At 38.1% G+C, this 26,863-nt stretch overlaps 1 pseudogene; it reads right to left on the bottom strand.

The window, feature by feature from the left end:
- LOC129644967 (arylacetamide deacetylase-like) lies at positions 1 to 26,630 on the bottom strand (annotated as a pseudogene).
- Positions 26,631 to 26,863: the final 233 nt, after the last annotated feature.

Raw genomic sequence — 26,863 nt, forward strand, 5'->3', positions numbered from 1 at the left:
TTACAGGTTTTCATGTAGCCAATTAATATACTGATTGGCTGCTCTATAACCAACTTTAGTAAAAGAAAAGAAAGTGTTCCATGGAATGCACCCTCTATGTGGTTATGGATCACTTGAACTCCAGAATTCTGAAGTCGAGTAACATACATGAGTCCATCATCTCTTAAGACATCATATTGACAAGTGATGACATAGGTCAGGGGTAAACCATGCAACTTGCTGTCATCAGCTAGCAATGGTGAGCTTTCACATCTAGAATCCCTGAATATTTTTTAATCAGCTCTGAACTACCATAAGTTGGAGTCTTACAAATGTGACCTTTCTTAAACTTCTCAGGGAGCAAAGAACTTCAATTAACAAATTTGAACACATGGCTTGATTCCAGAGGAATGTGTTGGTTGGAAAGCATTGCTTTCTTAAGTGATCTATCTGTAGTAAAATATTCATTCCAGATTCTGACCATGAGTAACTTGGGCAGAACTGGATAATGTGCATTTTCTCGATATGATGGTAAATTGAAATCAAAATTCTGAAGGGCAGGATATATTAAAGTTTGAACCTTGAGCTTGATCTTGACATCTGGATCTTCTAAGAGCTGAAAAAAATTAGAATGTTATTTAAATAAATCTCAAATGAAAAAAAGAAATAACTACAATGCAAAAAATGTATTCTTAAATTTAAAATTCTTAAAAATACAACATAACACAACATTTTGATAAAAAATAAACATTAATATTAAGCAAATTTTAGTATTAGATATTCATAAATTATATGCAACTTTTAATATCCAAGGCAAAAATAATCAGTCTTGATTGTGTAAGATAGACTGCATAAGATCTTTTATTTTTATATGAATTTCATACATATGTAACCTAGATATCTAATTAGAAGCATTGCACATATTTAATCCTCTCTTTTCCATTATTAAGAATATTTTACATATCTAAGTATGTCAACAATCATTGAGATGGGAAGGAGATGGCTCTAATACGGAAGAGATGTTTGTTCTTGCATAAATCTACACCATGTGGAATATTTTTTTATTTCTTTGAGCATTGCTCTGCCTTTTCTAGGCTAGTCCCCATCTTTCCAGGAACAGTAGCATTTTATAGTTTCCTTCTAAGTTAATTTTCCTGCAATATACTTCTGCTACTGAAACAAAGAAATTATTGTATTTGTCATAAAATATGTATTTAGTAACCCATGTGTTTTCTATTTTGCACAACAATATTTGGGCAAAGTAAAATGTTCAGACTTGCAAAAGGTTGTTTTTTCAAACACTACCAACTTTATCTTGTATTAATATATGCCCGGAGCACTGGCCTCCTCAAGAGAAGTCAGACTGATTAGCACGCTGAAAAACAGTATTGCTTACACATCATTCAGAGCACTGGCCAGGACTTCAGGTACCATTTGGTAGTGGTAGTGTGTATCTAATTCCAAGAGAATATTTTTAATAACTAATCATTAAGTATGATGTTTCTTCTAAGAGTTTTTGTTTATATACATTCAAAGTTAAAAATCTCTCTTTTTACTATTAATAGCTTACTATTAATAAATTAACTAATAGTTTACTATTTTGCTTGATCTTTAAAGATGTTGAATATTATCTCTAAACAGTTTAATTTGAGATTATCATAAGATTTTTTAAATTTAATTATTAACTTGGATAATTGTATTAATATCTATTTTAATGTTAAACCTATCACATTCTCCTGGAATAAATGCAAGATAATCATGCTATGCTACCTTTTTGATGTATTGCTTAATTTTTTGGCTAGTATTTCATGTCAGGATTTTGTATCTATGCTCATAAATGTGAATGCCTATAATTTTTCCTTCTTAAACTGACCTTGTCAGGTCAAGAATCATGACATATCCACTTCCCAAAATCCAACATTTGTTAATTTTCTGAATTCTTTTTTAGAAGTAGAGATATTTGTTTTAAAAATACATGTTAGAGTTTGTGTTTAAATCTATTTGACCCTTCACTAAGTATGTGTCTGTGTGTAAAAATATTAAAATGACTATTCAGTTTACTTATTTCATGATAGTAGGATAATTCTTGTTCTATATTTCTCCTACAGTCAGTTCTTCCTTTGGTGAATCTTTCCATTTCATCAAATTTAACAGCATAGCAGTAATAGTGTTCAAAGTATACTATTGCCCTTTTAATATCTGTGAGATATGTAGTTATAGTCCCCTCTTCATTCTTTATATTGGTTTATTAAGATTCTCCTCTTTTTTTTTGTTTTGGTCTATCTCACCAGAGATTAGAGCTTCCCTGATGGTTCAGTAGTAAAGTATTTACCTGCAATGCAGGAGGGAAGATTTCCTGGAGAAGGAAATGGCAACCCACACCAGTATTCTTGTTTGGAAAATCCCATTGACAGAGGAGCTTGGCAATTAAAGTTCATGGGGACGCAAAAGAGTCAGACACAACTTAAGTGACTAACCACCACCAGAGATTAATCAATGGAAGTACATTTATTGACTTTGCTGATTCTATTGTGTTTGTTTTCAACTTCATTTGTATGTTTTCTATCTCTCATATCCTTACTTCTATTATTTTATCTTTCCTTCTAATTTTTAGGCACTCTTTTTTTTTTAATTTCATGAAATAGTTGCTGAATGGTTCATTTCAATAATTTTTATATATTTAGTTAAGGCTGTATATTTTCCCCTGGATATGGATATAGATGTATTTCATAAAGCATAATAACAATATTTTCATTGTATTGTGAAAGTTGCTTAGTGGTCTCTGACTCTTTGCTACCCCATGGACTATACAGTCCATGGAATTCTCCAGGCCAGAATATTGGAGTGGGTAGCCTTTCCCTTCTCCAGGGGATTTTCCCAACCCAGGGATTGAACTCAGGTCCCACTCATTGCAGACAGATTCTTTACTAGCTGGGCCACAAGGGAAGCCCAAGAATACTGGACTGGGTAGAAGTTCAAATATTTTCACCTTTTCATTGTTATTTCTTCTTTCACACTTGGATTAATCAGGAATGAGCATTTTACTATCAAAACATAGACTTTTCTCTTGACATTTTATTGGTAATCCAAAGTATTATGCTAACTGTGGATAGAGATATAATCAAAATAACTTGATTTCTCAAATTTTATTATGCATACAAATCACTTGGAACCCTTGCTAATATGAAAATTGTTATTCAGGAACTCTGTGATAAGAGCAATAATTCTGCATGTCTAATAAGTGCCCAGATACTGCTGATACTGCTAGTCCACAGACTATGCTATGAATATCAGAGGTCTATTTGGTTTCTGTTCTTTGAATTGATTGAGACGTGGTTATAACCCTGTATATGCTTGATTAGAAAAAAAATATTTTGTGTGCTTGAAAAGAATGTACTTTCTGATGATTATTATTTTATATTGACTGTTAAATTTATTAGCCAAGCTGTTCTATTACTGAAAGAGGTGAGTAAAATTCTTCCAATTTTGCTATTAATTTGTCAATTTTTCCTTTATTTTTATCAGTTTTGCTCTGTGTATTTGGAGACTATGTTATTAATTGCATATAAGTTGATAAGATTTTTTTCATCTTCCAGTGGAACAGAATTAAAATTAGGAATGTTGCATGCTAACTCTAGTGATAGGTTTTTCTTCTAAGACTAATTAATCCCTTGGACTGCAAGGAGATCCATCCAGTCCATTCTAAAGGAGATCAGTCCTGGGTGTTCTTTGGAAGGAATGATTCTGAAGCTGAAACTCCAGTACTTTGGCCACCTCATACAAAGAGTTGACTCACTGGGAAAGACTCTGATGCTGGGAGGGATTGGGGGCAGGAGGAGAAGGGGATGACAGAGGATGAGATGGCTGGATGGCATCACCCACTCAATGGACGTGAGTCTGGGTGAACTCCGGGAACTGGTGATGAACAGGGAGGCCTGGCATGCTGCAATTCATGGGGTCCCAAAGAGTCGTACATGACTGAGCAACTGAACTGAACTGAACTGAATCTGATTATAAAGTATTAATGGTCATACTAATTAGCATTTGCATGACATATCTTTTAATAACTTTTTCATTTCCATCTATCTATTTATCTATATTTTATTGCATCTTTCACACAACTTATGGTTATTTTAAAATTTTATCATTTCCTTATTTTATATTCTACCAGAAGTTTTAGTACTTCTACACTAAAAGCTTTATTAATATATTTGGTTTAAATTAAAAAAATTTATCTATTATTGTACATTCTGTTTATCTCACCTATTCTTTTTCTGTCTTTTGTATTTTTTGATGTATTGTCTCATCATTCTATTTTCTTGTGATATCTTTTCATCTGTACTTTTTTAAAAGAAATTTTTTTATAGGTTACACTAGGAATTAAAATAAAATTTATTGATTTATCAATGTCTAATATGAATTGTTTCTTTTTATCTTCTTAGATAATAGAAAGCTATTCAGTTCAGTTCAGTTGCTCAGTCATGTCTGACTCTCTGCGACCCCATGAATGGCAGCACGCCAGGCCTCCCTGTCCATCACCAACTCCCGGAGTTCACCCAGACTCACGTCCATCGAGTCAGTGATGCCATCCAGCCATCTCATCCTCTGTCATCCCCTTCTCCTCTTGCCCCCAATCCCTCCCAGCATCAGAGTCTTTTTCAATGAGTCAACTCTTCGCATGAGGTGGCCAAAGTACTGGAGTTTCAGCTTTAGCATCATTCCTTCCAAAGAAATCCCAGGGCTGATCTCCTTCAGAATGGACTGGTTGGATCTCCTTGCAGTCCAAGGGACTCTCAAGAGTCTTCTCCAACACCACAATTCAAAAGCATCAATTCTTCGGCGCTCAGCTTTCTTCACAGTCCAACTCTCACATCCATACATGACCACAGGAAAAACCATAGCCTTGGCTAGATGGACCTTTGTTGGCAAAGTAATGCCTCTGCTTCTGAATATGCTGTCTAGGTTGGTCATAACTTTCCTTCCAAGGAGTAAGCGTCTTTTAATTTCATGGCTTCAGTCACCATCTGCAGTGATTTAGTCCCTTCATGCATGTGTTATTGTCAGTTTTTAATATTAATTTCTTTCTATTTTTAAAATCATAAGAAACAGCTATTAATGTTTTATACAATCAACATTCATTTTCATTTTTGGTTTGTCAATATATTTACCAATTTTTTTCCCTGTTCTTTATTTTTTCCTGCCTTTTGACCCTCCATCTGGGGTTAAATTTCTTCTGCTTGAAATAATCCTCTTTAAAATCCAAAGGATATTATGTTGGGTTGTGAACTCTCTTGAATTTTATTTGTAAGAAAAGTACTAATTTTGTCCTCAGACTAGAAAAGTATATTCATATTAGTCTTTTTCTAGTGCTTTTTCTGTGCTAAGTCGCTTTAGTTGTGACTCTATGGACTATAGCCTGCCAGGCTCCTTTTTCCATGGGATTCTAGAGCATAAAACTGGAGTGGGTTGCTATGCCCTCCTCCAGGGGATCTTCCTGACCCAGGGATTGAACCTGCAGTTCTTGCATTGCAGGCAGGTTCTTTACTACTAGTACTGAATGGGAAGCCCTTTCACCATATGCTTAATGACTATTCTCATTATTTTGTATTTTCTGTCTTTTAATTTCTCTGTTCAAAATACAATTTGTCTGACCTCTCCCAATATTCTATACTGTATTGCAGTCAATATATTGACCAACTTCTACATTGTAAAACCAAGAGTGAACTCGAACATAAACTATGGACTTTAGATGATTATGAGGTGTAAATACAAATTTATTAACTGTAACAGATGTATTACTCTGAGTGGGAACATTGAAAATGAAGGAGGTTATGTTATGCATGGCACAGGGGATATTGGAAATTAAAAATATATATATATTTGTTTAGGCTATGCTTTATCTTCACTGCTATGAAGACTTTTCTGTAGTGTGGGGAGCAGGGGCTACTCTCTCTAGTTTTCATGTGTGGACTTCTCATTGTGGTGACTTCTCTTGTTGTGAAGCATGGGCTCTAGGGCACATGGGCTCATTAGTTATGGTTCCCAGCCTCTATAGCACAAGATCAATAGTTGCAGGGCATGGGTTTAGTTGCTCTGTTGCATGTGGGATCTTCCCAGACCAAGGATCAAGCCCATGTATCCTGCATTAGCAGGTGGATTCTTTATACCTGAGCCACCAGGGAAGTCCTGGAAATTTCATATCTTCTCAATTTTTGTATGGATCTAAAACTGCTCTAAAAAGTTCAAATTCCTGAAAAAAAAACCCTACATTGAATGTTTAAATTTGATAGCTAATATTTTTACTTATTGAAGTTCTTGTTTATTTTTCAAATAAGTCATATTACTTTATAACTTCTTCCATGAACATATTTCCAAGTTTTAAAATATATTTTTATTTATATTAAACAGATTCTACTAACACATTTTTTCTAAGATCAGATCAGATCAGATCAGTCGTTCAGTCGTGTCCAACTCTTTGCAACCCCATGAATCGCAGCACGCCAGGCCTCCCTGTCCATCACCAACTCCCAGAGTTCACTCAGACTCATGTCCATCGAGTCAGTGATGCCATCCAGCCATCTCATCCTCTGTCGTCCCCTTCTCTTCTTGCCCCCAATCCCTCTCAGCATCAGAGTCTTTTCCAATGAGTCAACTCTTCACATCAGGTGACCAAAGTACTGGAGTTTCAGCTTTAGCATCTTTCCTTCCAAAGAAATCCCAGGGCTGATCTCCTTCAGAATGGACTGGTTGGATCTCCTTGCAGTCCAAGGGACTCTCAAGAGTCTTCTCCAACACCACAGTTCAAAAGCATCAATTCATCAGTGCTCAGCCTTCTTCACAGTCCAACTCTCACATCCATACATGACCACAGGAAAAACCATAGCCTTGACTAGACAGACCTTTGTTGGCAAAGTAATGTCTCTGCTTTTGAATATGCTATCTAGGTTGGTCATAACTTTCCTTCCAAGGAGTAAGCGTCTTTTAATTTCATGGCTGCAATCACCATCTGCAGTGATTTTGGAGCCCCCAAAAATAAAGTCTGACACTCTTTCCACTGTTTCCCATCTATTTCCCATGAAGTGATGGAACCGGATGTCATGATCTTCGTTTTCTGAATGTTGAGCTTTAAGCCAACTTTTTCACTCTCCACTTTCACCTTCATCAAGAGGCTTTTTAGTTCCTCTTCACTTTCTGCCATAAGGGTGGTGTCATCTGCATATCTGAGGTTATTGATATTTCTCCCAGCAATCTTGATTCCAGCTTGTGTTTCTTCCAGCACAGCGTTTCTCATGATGTACTCTGCATATAAGTTAAATAAGCAGGGTGACAATATACAGCCTTGACGTACTCCCTTTCCTATTTGGAACCAGTCTGTTATTCCATGTCCAGTTCTAACTGTTGCTTCCTGACCTGCATACAAATTTCTCAAGAGGCAGATCAGAACATTTCATGCAAAGATGGGCTCGATAAAGGACAGAAATGGTATGGACCTAACAGAAGCAGAAGATACTAAGAAGAGATGGCAAGAATACACAGAAGAACTGTACAAAAAAGATCTTCACGACCCAGATAATCACGATGGTGTGATCACTCACCTAGAGCCAGACATCCTGGAATGTGAAGTCAAGTGGGCCTTAGAAAGCATCACTACGAACAAAGTTAGTGGAGGTGATGGAATTCCAGTTGAGCTATTTCAAATCCTGAAAGATGATGCTGTGAAAGTGCTGCACTCTATATGCCAGCAAATTTGGAAAACTCAGCAGTGGCCACAGGACTGGAAAAGGTCAGTTTTCATTCCAATCCCAAAGAAAGGCAATGCCAAAGAATGCTCAAACTACCGCACAATTGCACTCATCTCACACACTAGTAAAGTAATGCTCAAAATTCTCCAAGCCAGGCTTCAGCAATATGTGAACCGTGAACTTCCTGATGTTCAAGCTGGTTTTAGAAAAGGCAGAGGAACCAGAGATCAAATTGCCAACATCTGCTGGATCATAGAAAAAGCAAGAGAGTTCCAGAAAAACATCTATTTCTGCTTTATTGACTATGCCAAAGCCTTTGACTGTGTGGATCACAATAAACTGTGGAAAATTCTGAAAGAAATGGGAATACCAGACAACCTGATCTGCCTGTTGAGAAATTTTTCTAAGATAACGGTATCTAAATTTGGGTGATTATTTTCCTATGAAATAGTCCTTATTTTCCTCTTTGTCTGTGTACCTGCGTACCTTCAGATTTCTATCGATAATTAAAGTAAAAAATTAGTCTTAGGGTTAAAAATGAAAAAAGAGTTAGTTTTAGGAATAAATTGAAACCTAAGGTGACATTGCCTTCTTGAAGTGATGACCTGTTTCTGGTAAGCCTACAAACACATATTATATTATACCATAATATACAATATTCATAACATATATTATGAATATACTCAGATAACATACTTTATTCTGATTTCTTATTTATGGTTATTGCTATCATTTATTGATTTCCTCTCACTAAAAATGCCTGTAAACTATATAGGAAATTGTTATCAGGATTTTACATAAAAAGAAGTATTAAAATATGAAATTACTCTTCACAATTTTCCCTAAATGAAAAATAATGACACATTATATTTATAATATAAATGTACAAATAAAAAATTATTAAATGAAAGATAAATAAAACATGGTGGCTCAGGTGGTAAAGAATCTGCCTGCAATGCAGGAGACCTGGGTTCCATCTCTGGGTTGGTAAGATCCCCTGGAGAAGGCAGCCCACTCCAGTATTCTTGCCTGGAGAATTCCATGGACAGAGGAGCCTGGCTACAGTCCATGGGATCACAAACAGACACAACTGAGCAACTAACACTTTTCACTTTTCAAAGAATACATAGTAAGTGAAAATGCTGAGCATCTTACCTGCTATGTCACGGCTGCAGCTAAATTCCCTCCAGCACTGTCTCCAGAGATACCGATTCTTTCAGGATCTACACCATAGCTTTCAAGAATTTGGGGGTCTAAAAACCATTTTAATGCAATGTACACATCTTCAAACTGAACTGGAAAATGATACTTTGGGGCCAGTCTGTAGCTGTAGATAGAAAAACAATATTTCTTCAATCAGTGATATTTTGGCCATTTAAATTTATTTTATTTTTAATTAAATTTTATTCTATTTTGAGATATAGTTGATTTACAATGTTGTGTTAGTTTCAAGTGTACAGCAAAGTAGCTCTGATGATACATATGTACATCTTCATTGTTATTCAGATTCTTTCCACATATATGTTATAAAAGAATATTGAGTAGAGTTCCCTGTGCTATCATCAAGTCATGTACTAAAACTAGGTCTGGACTCTTGATCCAAAATCTAATGCAAAAATTTGTTTTTTACCAACATAATATTTGTTGGAAAGCATGTTTTTCTTAATCATAAGATTTAACGATCTCTAAATATCATATCTATAAAATCAAAATTTGAAGTTCAAATATTAAATTTGATTCAATCTTAGGGGGAAACCTTTTTAGCTGCTCTCTTTTCTTAGCTAAAAATGTGTACAGAATGCTTATTTTTGATAATTGACATATTGTTTTTTAAAAAATCAGTCATTATTATTACTTGTTTAGCCAGGATTACTTTTCAAACTATTTCAATTTGACATGACATTATTACATTAGTTTATTAATTCTGAATTATCTAAGTTTTAACTTTAAGTAGATTCTCACATGGAATGTGTTCTATAGAAAATGTAAATGCTTTTTCTAGTCTTTCTAAACTGTGAGATAGAATGGACTTTGAGATAGGTTCTGTCTTACCTTTCATGTTTAACATGAGTAATAGTTGCTTTTATCAATGGAATACAACTTCCAGGCACCATTCCAAGCACTGTTACATGTATTATAACAATTAAGCCCCATATCAATACTGAGATATGCAAATTATCATTTAGAGTTAAATATTCTTTAAAATATCACACAGTTACCAATTTGCAGAGCCTACATTCAATCCCAGTCCTCTGGCTTCAAAGTCCTTATCCTTAATACTCTGCTAATTATAGGGAAAAAATCCAGAGGTGATGGTTAGGTCCATGTGATATATATATATATATATATATATATATATATATATATGTGTGTGTGTGTGTGTGTGTGTGTGTGCATGCATGCTGTTGCTTCAGTTGTGTCTGACTCTTTACAACCCTATGGACTGTTACCCATTAGGCTCCTCTGCCCATGGGATTCTCCAGTCAAGAATACTGGAGTGGTTTGCCATGCTCTTCTCAAGGGAGTGAACTTGGGTCTCTTATGCCTCCTGCCTTGGCAGGCAGATTCTTTACCACTAGTGACATCTGGGAAGCCCAAGTCCATGTGATACTGTTGGTTAATTTCACTTGAACTATTTCTTGACTCTATAGTTTTTGTCCCCTCTTGAAATATGTGTACATGTGTTTTCTCTCTGATGCTGGACTGGACAGCCTCTGATAGTAGGTAGGTTTCTCTGTCCATAGTTAATGTCATCAGAGGCATGGATTAAATTTGGCCCTAATTAGACACTCTAGAGTTGAGTGTATTTTGATATATAAGGCATATGACCTAAAATCAAATGAACACAGCTCTTACTTGGTTGATATGATGACTGCATCAAGTCTGTCTGCTGTCCATCTTGACAGAAGGTCATAGGTATAATAATCTGAATAAAAGAAAAAATATTGGACCACTTATAAGAATTGACTAGTTTTCTGTGATGATGGTTTCAGTGTCTGCCCTCTGATGCCCTCTTGCAACACCTACTGTCTTACTTGGGTTTCTCTTACCTTGGACATGGGGTATCTCTTCATGGCTGCTCCTTACCTTGGACGAGGGGTATCTCCTCACCACTGCCCCTCCTGACCTTGACATGGAATAGCTCCTCTAGGCCCTCCTAGGAGAGGGCAATGGCACTCCACTCCAGTACTTTTGCCTAGAAAATCCCATGGACGGAGGAGCCTGGTAGGCTGCAGTCCATGGGGTTGCTAGAGTTGGACACGACTGAGCGACTTCACTTTCACTTTTCACTTTCATGCATTGGAGAAGGAAATGGCAACCCATTCCGGTGTTCTTGCCTGGAGAATCCCAGGGACGGGAAGCCTGGTTGGCTGCCGCCTATGGGGTCACACAGAGTCGGACACGACTAAAGCGACGCAGCAGCAGCAGGCCTTCCTATGCCCGCACAGCCACTGCTCCTTGGATGTGGGGTTGCTCCTCCCGGCCGCCGCCCCTGGCCTTGGGTGGGGGGTAGCTCCTCCCGGCCTCTGCCCCTGAATTCAGACGTGGGGTAACTCCTCTCAGCTGCTCCTGCTCCGGCGCAGCCTGGAGCTCCTGGCCACCGCTCCTGACCTCGGACTCCTGGTAGCTCCTCTCGGCCATTCCTGCACCATCACAACCTGGCACTCGCGGCCGCTGCCCCTGACCTCAGAAGTGGGGTAACTCCTCTTGGCCACCGCCCCTTGAGAATGAGGTCCTCCCGGCTTCTACCCCTGACCTCGGACATGGGGTAGCTCCTCTCGGCTGCACTCTGTGCGCTGTCACAGCCGCCCAGGCTCTGGGCACCATTGCAGATGCCCACGCTGAAGTGGTTTGCCATTCCATTCTCCAGTGGACCACATTCTGTCAGACCTCTCTACCATGACCCGCCCATCTTGGGTGGCCCCACGGGCATGGCTTAGTTACATTGAGTTAGACAAGACTGTGGTCCTAGTGTGATTAGATTGACTAGTTTTCTGTACAGGAGACAGGGATCAAGACCATCCCCATGGAAAAGAAATGCAAAAAAGCAACATGGCTGTCTGGGGAGGCCTTACAAATAGCCGTGAAAAGAAGAGAAGTGAAAAGCAAAGGAGAAAAGGAAAGATATAAGCATCTGAATGCAGAGTTCCAAAGAATAGCAAGAAGACATAAGAAAGCCTTCCTCAGCAATCAATGCAAAAAAATAGAGGAAAACAACAGAATGGGAAAGACTAGCGATCTCTTCAAGAAAATTAGAGCTACCAAGGGAACATTTCATGCAAGGATAAGGACAGAAATGATATGGACCTAACAGAAGCAGAAGATATTAAGAAGAGGTGGCAGGAATACACAGAAGAACTACACAAAAAAGATCTTCATGACCAAGATAATCACGATGGTGTGATCACTCACCTGGAGCCAGACATCCTGGAATGTGAAGTTAAGTGGGCCTTAGGAAGCATCACTATGAACAAAGCTAGTGGAGGTGATGGAATTCCAGTTGAGCTATTTCAAATCCTGAAAGATGATGCTGTGAAAGTGCTGCACACTATATGCCAGCACATTTGGAAAACACAGCAGTGGCCACAGGACTGGAAAAGGTCAGTTTTCATTCCAATCCCAAAGAAAGGCAATGCCAAAGAATGCTCAAACTACCACACAATTGCACTCATCTCACACGCTAGTAAAATAATGCTCAAAATTCTCCAAGCCAGGCTTCAGCAATACATGAACTGTGAACTTCCTGATGTTCAAGCTGGTTTTAGAAAAGGCAGAGGAACCAGAGATTAAATTGCCAACATGCGCTGGATCATGGAAAAAGCAAGAGAGTTCCAGAAAAACATCTATTTCTGCTTTATTGACTATGCCAAAGCCTTTGACTGTGTGGATCACTAGAAACTGTGGAAAATTCTGAAAGAGATGGGAATACCAGACCACCTGAGCTGCCTCTTAAGAAACCTATATGCAGGTCAGGAAGCAACAGTTAGAACTGGACATGGAACAACAGACAGGTTCCAAATAGGAAAAGGAGTACATCAAGGCTCTATATTGTCACCCTGCTTATTTAACTTCTATGCAGAGTACATCATGAGAAACGTTCGCCTGGAAGAAGCACAAGCTGGAATCAAGATTGCTGGGAGAAATATCAATAACCTCAGATATGCAGATGACACCACCCTTATGGCAGAAAATGAAGAGGAACTCAAAAGCCTCTTGATGAAAGTGAAAGTGGAGAGTGAAAAAGTTGACTTAAAGCTCAACATTCAGAACACGAAGATCATGGCATCCAGTCCCATCACTTCATGGGAATTAGATGGGAAAACAGTGGAAACAGTGTCAGACTTTATTTTTTGGGGCTCCAAAATCACTGCAGATGGTGACTGCTGCTGCTGCTACGTCACTTCAGTCGTGTCCAACTCTGTGTGACCCCAGAGACGGCAGTCCACCAGGCTCCCCGATCCCTGGGATTCTCCAGGCAAGAACACTGGAGTGGGTTGCCATTTCCTTCTCCAATGCATGAAAGTGAAAAGTGAAAGTAAAGTCACCCAGCTGTGTCTGACTTTTAGTGATCCCATGGACTGCAGCCTACCAGGCTCCTTCGTCCATGGGATTTTCCAGGCGAGAGTACTGCAGCCATGAAATTAAAAGACACTTACTCCTTGGAAGAAAAGTTATGACCAACGTAGATAGCATATTGAAGAGCAGAGACATTACTTTGCCAACAAAGGTCCATCTAGTCAAGGCTATGGTTTTTCCAGTAGTCATGTATGGATGTGAGAGTTGGGCTGTGAAGAAAGCTGAGCACTGAAGAATTCATGCTTTTGAACTGTGGTGTTGGAGAAGACTCTTGAGAGTCCCTTGGACTATAAGGAGATCCAACCAATCCATTCTGAAGGAGATCAGCCCTGGGATTTCTTTGGAAGGAATGATGCTAAAGCTGAAACTCCAGTACTTTGGCCACCTCATGGAAAGAGCTGACTGATTGGAAAAGACTCTGATACTGGGAGGGATTGGGAGCAGGAGGAGTAGAGGACGACAGAGGATGAGATGGCTGGATGGCATCACTGACTCAATGGACGTGAGTCTGGGTGAACTCCGGGAGTTGGTGATGGACAGGGAGGCCTGGCGTGCTGCAAATCATGGGGTCACAAGAGTCGGAGACGACTGAGCAACTGAACTAACTATGAACTATAAGAATTGAAAAATGATACTTTTAAGAATAATGTTTGCTATTGCGGCTTTATGATTACTTCTTGAAATACTACCTAAAGAATCTAACTCTAGGATCATGTTGATTAATGCACATATTCATCTCAATAGAATGTGAATCATTTCCTTCAGTGATCCTTTCACTTGTCCCTGGTCAGCTTTCCTGTCCATTTGCCAAAGTTTTCAATGGGCTAGTCTAATGAGCTTTGTGTAGCTGCCTATTATGTGATTTTGGCTCTATGTGATTACAGGCTGGTAATGAAAATTTGAAGAGATATGTTTTCATATCATATGTTATATTAAGAGATATGTTAAGGAACTCAAATCTATGGGGTATAGGGGCAACAATAAAAACAAGCAAAAAGATAGCTGCTTTAATTGAGGTGGGTAGAAATATATGCTAAGATATAGGAGGGAAATCTCTCATTAATCTTTCCACTAGTTCTGAGAAGAATTTAGAAAGGATTTGAGTAGACAGACCGTGGGGTTGCTAAGAGTCAGACATGACTGAGCGACTTCACTTTCACTCTTCACTTTCATGCTTTGGAGAAGGAAATGGCAACCCACTCCAGTATTCTTGCCTGGAGAATCCCAGGGACAGGGGAGCCTGTTGGGCTGCCGTCTATGGGGTTGCAGAGTCGGACACGACTGATGTGACTTAGCAGCAGCAGCAGCAGCAGACTAGAGACTGCAAGTTTGTATAAATGTTTTCTATGAGAAGTCTGTATATATAGGTGTGTGAGTATGTGTGCGTGTTTTGAGAATTGGCACTCATGCAGGTACGAATTTAGCAAAATAGTTTAAGGATCAAAGCTTTGAGCAGTTGGGGCCATTTGAAAGACAAACCCACCATAGTAAAAAAAAAAATTGTTTAAAAACATAACTTTATCAGTAGTGATAAACAATATCACCTATTCATGGTAATCATTAATTAGCACTCCCTCAATTACTTTTTATGCTCCCTCTGCCAGCAGGCAACTTCTCCACTGAGTCTTCCTTTTCTTCCCTCTCATAGCAAGACGTGATCCTCCTTCTGTTTGCTGGCAAAACTTTGCCCTTGTATCTCTTTCAGTATTCACCCATCGTAACTGAGTTAACATCCTACCATTCTACAGTTCCTGGCCTCATAGAATCCATGAAATTGTCCATGAGGCTTCCTTTTAACATTTCAAGATTCCTTCAGCATTTGGTACTAAAACACCCTCATTCCTTATATTTTCTTCTCTCTACTTTTCTCTTCTATTTCTAACCATTCTTTGTCCCATGGAATGACTGTCATCTTTTCCTTCACCATTGAAAAATGGTTTCATGCCAACACTCACACAACCTCGAACATTGGCAATCAGAATCCACTTCTGACCTAGAGAGCTGAGGCCCTGCTCTGGGCCCTGCATTTTGAAGAACTGTTCGGATTTTTCTGGTTGCCTGCTTCACAATAAGGTATAGACCCAACAGAGAAAAGTGGCATGTCTTACCCTTGCAAACTATACTCTCATACCCTGGACCTTGGGTCTTGAACAGAGTCTTTTTACTTTTAATCCACAATCCTATCTATGGTGATATTCTACACGAAAAATGGTACTAAATGTCAACTTTCAACATACAGAGTCATCTATTTTTCTGGTGTACATCTTGATATGGGGAAGGGATAGAAATTCTCTTGGAAATAAAGAAAAAAGAAAACACAACCTATCACTTAGTCCTATGCTCTTAAGCAGTAGATGATTTCAAGAAAGTAGACTACACCTTAACATTTAATTTAACTAACTGGGAATTTTTTCTACCTGTATATGAACCCCTATGGATACTTGGAAAATAATCATTTTAGTCTTGAAGAATAAATCAGAAGTTTCCAGCAGTATGTTAATGAGTTCAAAAGACAAAAAGGTTTTTTTATTTCCTCAGTTCAGTTCAGTCACTCAGTTGTGTCTGATTCTTTGCGATCCCATGGAGTGTAGCACACCAGTCTTCCCTGTCCATCACCAACTCCTGGAGCTTACTCAAACTTATGTCCATCGAGTTGGTGATGCCATAAAACCATCTCATCCTCTATCATCCCTTTTTCCTCCTGCCTTAAATCTTTCTAAGCATCAGGGTCTTTTCTTATGAGTCAGTTCTTCACATCAGGTGGCCAAAGAATTGGAGTTTCAGCTTTAGCATCAGTCTTTCCAATGAATATTCAGGATTGATTTCCTTTAGGATTGACTGGTTTGATCTCCTTGTAGTCCAAGAGACTCCCAAGTGTCGTCTCAAACACCACAGTTCAAAAGCATCAATTCTTTGGTGCTCAGCCTTCTTTATAGTCCAACTCTCATATCCATACATGACTACTGGAAAAACCATAGCTTTGACTAGATAGACCTTTGTTGGCAAAGCAATGTCTCTATTTTTTAATGTGCTGTCTAGGTTTGTCATAACTTTTCTCCCAAGGAGCAAAGGTCTTTTACTTTCATGGCTGCAGTCACCATCTGTAGTGATTTTGGAACCCCCCAAAAATAAAGTCTGTCAGTGTTTCCATTGTTTCCCCATCTATTTGCCATGAAGTGATGGGCCTGGATACCACGATCTTAGTTTTCTGAATGTTGAGTTATATATATCCAAGATGGAGGAGTAGAAGAACATGCACTCAACTTCTCCTGCAAGAACTCCAAAATTAACAACTTGCTGCTGAACAACTGTCGACAGGAGAATGTTGGATCCCACCAAAAATAGATATCCCATGTCTGAGGGCAAAGGAAAAGTCCCAACAAGACAGTAGGAGGAGTGAAATTGGATTTAGAATCAAACTCCATACTCCTCAGAGATGCTTGGAGGGCTCAAATAAAACCTCATGCACATCAGGAGAACCCAGAGAGACTGAGTCAGACCTGCCTTTGAGTGTTTGTGTGTCTTCTGCAGAGGTATGGGTCAACAGTGGCCTTCCGCAGGGCAGGGGCTCTGGGTGCAGCAGACCTGGATATGGCATAAGACCTCTTGGAGGAGGTCACTATTACCCCACTATAGAGCCATCAGATCTTACACAGGACTGGGGAAACAGACTCTTGGAGGACACAAACAAAACTTTGTGCCCATCAGGACCCAGGAGAAAGGATCAGTGACCCCACAAGAGACTGACCCAGACTTGTCCATGAGTGTCCAGGAGTCTCTGGCGGGGGTGTGGATTGATGGTGGCCTGCTGCAGGGCTGGGGGCACTAAGTGTGCAATACATGTACAAGACCTTTTGAAGGAGGTTGCCATTATATTCATCACCTCCATAATAGTCTGGCCTCAGTCAAACAACAGGGAGGGAACACAGCCCTGCCCATCAACAGAAAATTGGATTAAAGATTTTATTTCCTAAGTAGCTTAATCTCCATTCTGTAAAACTTGTAAGTTCTGTCAGTGAGTGATAGGATCAGAAGCTGTCATAATTTTTGTAACAAAAGTGTTTTAAATTCCATATGTTAATAAACTTTTATTTTGACTGAGATTTCAAGAACTCCATTAATTCACATTGCTTGAATGAAATGAACTTCACAAACAGGAACATGATATTTAATTTTTAGATCATAATATGATAGTAATCATATACATTATATGAAGTGAATCTTTCAACATATCATCCTTACCATTGCTACCCAAACACCAGCCACCACCATGAACATAAAACAAGCCTCTTCTTAATGGTTTTGTCTCCATTGGGGCACATATATGCGGACAGGAATGTTGTTAAATGTTGTATCTCTCACAGTTATATTTTTATCTGATGTTGGTGAAACACATTGAATACTTGAAAAGAATAGGATGGCTTCCATGAAGTGGCTTAGTCCCAACGTTTCAGCAATCAAGGCCTAAAATGAAACACATTCACATACATGTGTATTCTAAATGTAAAGAGCTTTTGAGCCAAGAATTGCACATTAATCTTCAACATGATCATAAGTGTTAGTTATGCAGTCTCAGAAAAATCAGCCATGATACCACCAGAAGATATATGAACCCAAATGCTTTTTTACCATATGATGAATGAGCATGAGTGACATCAATCCTTCTTATACATTTACCCAATAGTAATATTAATGTGAAATATATAATTCTGTGTTAAATACTATCAATATCCTGCAGATCCAGGCAAACTCTTCTTTCTCAAAAAAAAAAAAAAAAAGAAAGAAAGAAAGAAAAGAAAAATCAGAGTCAGATGGAAAACTTGTTATAAAAGGACATCCCAATTATGACCAACCTAGATAGCATATTCAAAAGCAGAGACATTACTTTGCCAATTAAGGTCCATCTAGTCAAGGCTATGGTTTTTCCTGTGGTCATGTATGGATGTGAGAATTGGACTGTGAAGAAGGCTGAGCACCGAAGAATTGATGCTTTGAACTGTGGTGTTGGAGAAGACTCTTGAGAGTCCCTTAGACTGCAAGGAGATCCAACCAGTCCATTCTGAAGGAGATCAGCCCTGGGATTTCTTTGGAAGGACTGATGCTAAAGCTGAAACTCCAGTACTCTGGCCACCTCATGCGAAGAGTTGACTCATTGGAAAAGACTCTGATGCTGGGAGGGACTGGGGGCAGGAGGAGAAGGGGACGACAGAGGATGAGATGGCTGGATGGCATCACTGACTCGATGGACCTGAGTTTGAGTGAAGTCCGGGAGTTGGTGATGGACAGGGAGGCCTGGCATGCTGCAATTCATGGGGTCGCAAAGAGTCGGACACCACTGAGTGACTGAACTTAACTGAACTGAACATAAAATATGTATAATTCTTTGAAATAGTTGTGAAGATGCTGGGGAAGGAAAAGGTTTTTGACTTATATTTGAACAGAAACTTTAATGGGAAAGTAAAGTTTGGATGATCAACTGAACAGAAAGCCTTTCAGTCAGATAAAATTAGCTTAACCTAGAGAAAAACAAAATTGTGGTGTTAGAGAAATACAGGTCATTTGCTATTCTTATACTTCCAGACTTCATGAGGTTAAGTAAGAGGAAAAAATCCTTAAGAAGTATTGTATAAAATATATACACACTTATTAAAAGCAAAACAAAACCCAAGAAGCTATGATACATATATTAAGAATTTATTTTAAAAAAAGTTATGAAGTATTTGAAAATACAACCACAATGTGAATAATGATACTTGCATTATTTTAATTATGAAAATACTATTCTTTAGAATGGGCTTCCCTGGTGTCTCAGATGGTAGAAAATCTGCCTGTAATGTGGGAAATCTGACTTAAACCCCAGGGTCAGTAAGATCCCCTGGAGAAGGGAATGGCTACCACTCCAGTATTCTTGACTGGAGATATATAACAGACTCATAAAAATAAGAAACAGACTAACACTTCAATACACAAAAGACTTCAGTACCTGTTTCATCAAAGGTATAGAATGATTGGGGTTCTAAGGAACAAAAATATTCATTTTCAAATATATAATTTAAAAGAAATGGCACACACAAAACAATGGTGGAATAAGCATTGTTTTAACCTTCCTTCATTTCTCCTCATTTTATAAAAATGATGGTAAAAAATAAATCTTAATATTAATACAATTATGCTAAGGAAGCAAAATACAATTTGCCCTCCATAGTTTAGGGATTTGATCTGTGGTTGGTTGAATCCATGAATTTAAAATTCACTGATAGGACAATTGACTGTGTTCATTGTTCTGTACTGTTTTATATAAGGGGCCTGAAAATCCACAGATTTGTTATCTGATTTGTTACCAATCTCCTTCCAGCTCTGATAATGAGGGACAACTGTATTATCATCTATACCTCTTAAAAAGGTGATTCTTTATATACCTCTTATAGATGATTCTTGATTATTTGCTGGGAGCCGGCATATTGCATATTGAGTGAGGATCTGGAATAGCTCAACTGGAATTCTATCACTGCCGGGAGCCAGCGTGAGGCACTCCGCCCATGACAAAGGTCATGAGGAAGGAGGCTCGGCATACGCAAAGGCGGGATCGAGCCTCAGGAGTCCCCCTGGAAATTCTCGAGCATCTACCCCCAAAACCAGAGTCTGCCTACTTTCTGCTTTGTGCTTTCACCTACACCTCTGACTTTACGGGGGGCTGTCCCCCACTACCTCTCTCTGAAAAGAGAGTTAGCTTACAGCTCCAGTTAATAATTCTTGGATGTGACAGTGTTTCAACCTACAAACTCCTTTGGAAATCCTCTAGCCTGCCTGAATGGGTTTTTCCGGCCACATGTGATTGTTCAGAGCCTCCCAACTGTGAGAGGCAGGAGATGTTCTAAACTGCCTAAACACAGATTCCTTTGAGTAGTTAAAAGATTAATTAGAAATTGTATTGGTGAAGGGTTTTTTCACTTGTTGAGCCAGTTTGCTGCTAAGTCTCCATACTCCTTACCTACTGTGTCCTTGGCAGTGTATTGATTGATATAATGGGTGTATAGAAATGTAAAATGCAGCTTTGTCTAATGCTTTTTGGAAGGCTGGTGCCTGACTTTGGAATAATCACCTTTAGAGAAAAATAAGTTTCTTAAAATGTTAACAAGCCTCCGGGCAAGAAGATGATGTCAATCACCTGAACTTTTGCATATGATAAGTTTGAAAGCCTGGCTTCGATTAGGACCAGGAACTGCTGTCCTTGCATGACTCCACCCCTTCCCCCATTATCCTCTATGCACAACTTTAGGTATAAAAACTACTTTGGAAAATAAAGTGCGGGCCTTGCTCACCAACGCTTGGTCTCCCCATGTCATTCTTCCCTTTAACTTCCAGCTGAGCGTCCATCTGGAGCGCGGATGTCCTCTGCGACCATTTATTTGCCTGGGCTTCTAAGACCCACTCGAGAAGGTGTCTAAGGTGGGGCACCTTCCGCTATTCGAGAGGGCGCCTGCGGCCTCCATGGTCAGAGCTAACCTGGTGTCACGGGTTATATTGATTTTCCGCGTAAACCAAGCCACTCAGCTTCTTTTCTCCACTGAATTTTCCTACTGAGCTATCCTTATTTCAGCCGCTTTTCTCCACTGAATTTCCTCACTGAGCTATCCTTATTCTATTACTCTTTGTATCCTTAATTAAAGTGTAATTAAGCAGTTATTCCCTGACCCTCGCCTAGCCGTCTCTCCTTCGAATACCCTGGATCAGCCGGGGCTGGTCCCCGGCAATTATTATCAAGAATCAGAATAACAAAAGACCTAGTTCTCCAGGAAGACACAGCAATCCTAAAATGTGTCTGCATTCAGTAACAGAGCTTCATAACATAGGGAGTAAGAATTGAAAAAAACTGAAAGGAAAAACAGAAATATCTGAAATTACTAGTTGGCAATTGACACTCCTATCTCATTAATTGATAGAGCAAGTAAATAGGAAAATAGTATATAGAAAATTTGAAAAACGCTATGAACCCAACAGAACTAATTGACATATTGAAGATATTCCACCCAGTGACAACAGAATACACATTCTTTCCAATTGCATGCAGAACTTTCACAAAGATGTTGTTGTTGTTGTTCAGCTATTAAGTCATGTCTTTGTGTTCCATGGAATGCAGCACTCCAGGCTTCCCTGTCCACTATCTCCAAGAGTTTGCCCATGTTCATATCCTTTGAGTCAGTGATGCTATCCAATCATCTCATTATCTGCCACCCTCCTCTCCTTTTGTCTTCAATCTTTCCCATATCAGGGTCTTCTCCAATGATTCAGCTCTTCACATCTGGTGGCCAAAATGTTGGAGCTTCAACTTCAGCATCAGTCCTTCCAATGAATATTCAGAACTGATTTCCTTTAGGATGGACTGCTTTGATATCCTGGCAGTCTGAAGAGTCTTCTCCAGCACCACAGTTCAAAAACATGAATTCTTTGGTGCCCAGCCTTCTTTATGGTGCAACCATAGCTTTGACTATACAGACCTTTGTTGGCAAAGTGATGTCTTTGCTTTTTAATACTCTGTCTTGGTTTGTCATAGCTTTCCTTCCAAGAGCAAGTGTCTTCTAATTTCATGGCTGTAGTCACCATCTGCAGTGATTTTGGAGCCTAAGAAAATAAAATCTGTCACTGCTTCTACTTTATCCCCATCTATTTGCCAAGAAGTGATGGGTCCAGATTGCCATGATCTTAGTTTTTTGAATGTTGAATTTTAAGCCAGTTTTTTCACTCTCTGCTTCCACCTTCATCAAGAGGCTCTTTAGTTCCTCTTCACTTTCTGCCATTAGAGTAGTATCATCTGCACTTCTGAGATTATAGATATTTATCCTGGAAATATTGAGTCCAGCTTCTGATACATCCTGCCTGGCATTTTGCATGATATACTCTGCATGTACTTTAGGTAAGCAGGGTGACAATATACAGCCTGTCACACTGCTTTCCCAATTTTGAACCAATTTTTTCACGTAAGGTTCTAACTGTTGTTTCTTGATCTGTATACAGGTTTCTCAGGAGACAAGTAAGATGGTCTGGTATTCCTATCTCTTTAAGAATTTTCCACAGTTGGTGGGATCTACACAGTCAAAGGTGAAAAGCAGACGTATATGTACCATATGACATATTTTGGGAAAAAATCAACAAGTTAAAAAGGATTAAAGTAATACAGAGTATGTTGTCTGTCCATTGTATAATTAAAATAAAAATCTGAAACAATGATTTATGAGAAATCCCCATATATTTGGAAATTAAACAACATACTCCTAAATAATTCATAAGTCAAGGAAGAGATACCTCTGCTGCTGCAGCTGCTGCTAAGTCGCTTCAGTCGTGTCCGACTCTGTGTGACTCCATAGAAAGCAGCCCACCAGACTCCGCTGTCCCTGGGATTCTCCAGGCAAGAACACTGGAGTGGGTTGCCATTTCCTTCTCCAAGAGATACCTCTAGACAAATTGAAAAAAAAAAATTTTGAAGCAATTGAAAATGAAATTATTCCATATCAAAATTTATAGCGTACAGGTGAAACATTGACTGAAGGAAAATTCATAGCTTTAAATGCATATATTAGAAGAGAAGAAAGGTGTAATCCAGTGAGCTAAGCTTCCTCCACTAAGAATTTACTGTTAGATTATCAAATTAAACCATAAGTATGGAGAAAGGACGTAGGGCAAACAAAACCCCAGAAATCAATAAAGTCAAAATAGATAAATAAAACCAAAGATTTATTCCTTGAAAAGAAACTATAAAATTGATCAGCCTCAGATCAGACTGGTCAGAAACAAAAGAGAAGATGCTGCTTACCAATATCAGAAATAAGTGAAAGGACATCATTTTAGATGCTTGGACTCATAGGCAGCAATCAGTCTGTGCTCAGATCAATTGGCCTGGCCACTCAGTGAGTGTGCAGTGTAAGGCATAGTGAGACTAGTGCTTGGAAAAGTATAAGGCATTGAGGAAAGAAATTGAAGAAGAAACAAAAATATGGAAAGATATACAATGATTATGAATGAGAAGAATCAGTATTGCTAAAATGACTGTACTCCCCAAAGCAATCTATAGAGTCAATGCAATCTCTATCAAAATACCAATGACATTTTTCACAGACTAGAAAAAAGAATTCTAAAATATGTATGAAAACACAAAAGACTCCAAAAGCCAAAACAATCTAGAGAAAAAAGAACAATGCTGGCTGTAACATGCTCTCTGATTTCAAACTATTCTACAAAGCTACAGTAATCAAACAGTATATGAGAATAAAATAGACCTATACATTAATGTAATAGAATTGAGAGCCCAAAAATAAACCCACACTTATATGGGTAATTAATCTATGTCAAAGGAGGCAAAAATATAAAATGGGGAAAAGATGGACTCTTCAATAAATGCTATTGGAAAAACTGGACAGCTACATGCTAAGAATCAAACTAGACTACTTTCTCACAACATATAAAAAGAAATTTAAAATATTTTAAAGACTTAATGTAATATCTGAAACCATAAAATTCTTAAAAATTAGGCAATATGTTCTTTGATATCAATATTAGTAATTCTTTTTGAATATGTCTCTGAGGCAAGGGAGACAGAAGAAAAAATAAACAAATAGGGCTATATCAAATTAAAAAGCTTTTGCATGGTGAGGAAAACTATCAATAAAATGAAAAGGCTGTCTACTGAATGGAAGAAGACATTTGCAAATTATATAACTGATAAAAGGTTAATATCCAAAATATACAAAGATCATTAAAAATTAATCATGACCTTGCATTTGCCAAAAGCAGCTGACTTCACTTTTAATGATAAGAACTGAAAATGAATTTGACTAAGTACATATTTTGTTGACCTGATGAATAAATTAATAGAAAAGAAAGCCAGAAAAATCTTGTGATCAATCAAAAACATAACATTAATAAATTATTATTTTTCATTATAACACACAAGTTATATCAAACTATAGTTTTACAATTTGTAACTTTTGCTATTCATGTATTCACTATTACCCATATTTTATTAGTAATAAAATGTTTTTAAAAGAAATGTTTTATGTTTTAATGCCTTTGTGCTTTTCTAACTTTTGAACAAGGGTTCTTGCCTTTTTATTTTGAATCAGGCTCTACAAATAATGTAGTCAGCTCCTCTTGATGTACACTTGATATGAATATTATGGACGAATATAGATGCACAGACGAGGGATGGACTACTCTTTTGTTTCCATAATGTAGTATTTATGTCAGCCATTGTCATGTACACTAAATGCACCTATTAAAACTGCAACAAAGCTGGTAGTTACAAAGGTGAAGGTATTTGATATTTGCTTAGCCTGATGCAAGCACTCCCAGACTTGTCACACAATAGCAGCATTATGACTCAGCTTAAGGGACTAACTGTTGGAAAATTTATTTCCTGAGCTTCTTAGGCAGAATCTAAGAGAAACACAAAATAAAATTATACTAAGATACAACTTATCATTATGTTGATAAAACAAAATTGAGAAAAATTACAACATACTTTGTTGAGAAACTGACAGAGCATGGATATTCTCATGTCTTGTTGGTTGGTGTGGAAAATATAAACAGGGCAATTTTGCAATGATTAGCAAAATTCCAAAATGCTCAACAATCCCACTTCATGGATTTATCATGGACAAAACTCAGCCTCTGAATGTTTTTCATGTATTATCATTTTATTATTCATAATAACAAAATCCCCAAAAGATAAAAAGCTTGAACTTCAATTGGCCTGATTAAATGAACTATGGTTTATATTCATACTAAATCCTTTGCAGTATGTAAGTGAATGAGGGGGCTTTGTATGTGAAGCTGTGGAAACATCTACAGGATATATACCAAAATGAAGAATGTAAAAAACACAATAGAATACTTGCTATGCTTTTTCTCATGTAAAAATGAAAAGAGGATAAGAATATATGCTTTTTATTACTGTATTATAGGTATTATTTGTATAAAGAAGCCCCAGGATGAATCACAAGAGGCTAATAAACTGGCTTTCTTCAGAGGCCTGGGCTGAGAATAGAATGGATGAAGACAGGAATAGGAGCAGGAATTCTCAATGTTTACTTTTTTCATATTGATTTGATTTTTGAACTATATGGATGTGTGTGTGCCTGTTCAGTCATGTCAGTCTTGTCTGACTCTTTGCAACCCTATGGACTGCAGCCTGACAGGCTTCTCTGTCCATGGGATTCTCCAGGCAAGAACACTGGAATGGGTTGCCATACCCTCCTCTGGGGATCTTCCCAACCCAGGGAGGGAACCCACATTTCCAGCGTCTTCTATATTGCAGGCAGATTCTTTACTGCTGATCCACTGGGGATACCCATATGGATGCATTACTATTCAAAAAATAAAATGTGTTTAAAAAAATTCTTTTTACTGGAGTGGACTACATAAAACAGTAGCGAACTCTCCATTCCTGGAAATATGCCTGTGGAGTTTAGAGATTTCTAATGGTTGGACCTCTAGCAGCCTCCAGTCTCTACCACCAAACAGTCTTTGTTGATTACTCTTTTTAGTATATAGTGAAAGAAGGAGACAGGGACAGAATGAGAAGGCTAAGTTTTCAGGGAGAGTGTTAGAGGAATAAACTAGATTAGGTTCCCAATGAAGTCGTCATAATAGAAAGAAAAGATCCAGTGGCAATAATCCATTGCCACTAACTACACATCTCATGCTTTTTATTAGGCATTTGCAGTCAGAACCATTAGAACCATTAACCATTACCATTCACCATTACCATTAGAACCTATTAACATGCCTACTGTATACACTGTACTCCGAATCCATTATTAGTGTTTAAGTGTCACAGTTAACTAGAAGATCTCAAGCACCTGATTTCTGAGTTTTGAAGGGAATTTAAAAATCACGCAAAAGTAAAAGTAGAGAAAGTAAAACACGATTGTCACACAAACACACACATGCATGCACACAAATGATCACATTTTTACTCTACTGCTAACAGAATAGATCACTTTAAAATTACAACCTGAGTGTCTCCTTGGTCATCGTGTTAGCAGTCTGCTCTGAGATCGTTCAGAGGTATAGCATTTCACAACATCAGCAGAATTTGACAATAGGAAGCTAAGGCTATGTAGAACTTGCAGAAACAAAACAAACAAATTGGGAACTTAGAAAATTTGCCTTTTTTGATTAGCACATGTTTTCACTTACCAAATATCTTGATGTTTGTAAAGAAGTATCTAACAGCATTATTTTCCATGGTTCTTCAACATTGTCTGGGAGGGATTTATAAATATAAGCTGCTAGGAAGATTCCCAATATCAGAAAGCCTAAGGATGTTTTCCCCATATTGTAACTGTTTCTTTCCTAAGCAAGACAGTATGATACCTCATTTAAATGCCTGAAATGGTCTTGGGGAAAACCCTGCCCAAAATTATTACATAACTTCTGAGTCAAGGAGATTTCTCACTAGCACAATAAGTTGCCACAGGGCAGTTTTTGGTGTTTGTATAAAAAAAAAAATGCATTCTCATAAAGGCCAGGTCAAATCTTCCAGCTTTAGCACAGGAGAAAAATATTTG

The sequence above is a fragment of the Bubalus kerabau genome, chromosome 2 (genome assembly GCF_029407905.1).
Source record: "Bubalus kerabau isolate K-KA32 ecotype Philippines breed swamp buffalo chromosome 2, PCC_UOA_SB_1v2, whole genome shotgun sequence".
In the NCBI taxonomy this organism is placed as follows: Eukaryota; Metazoa; Chordata; class Mammalia; order Artiodactyla; family Bovidae; genus Bubalus; species Bubalus kerabau.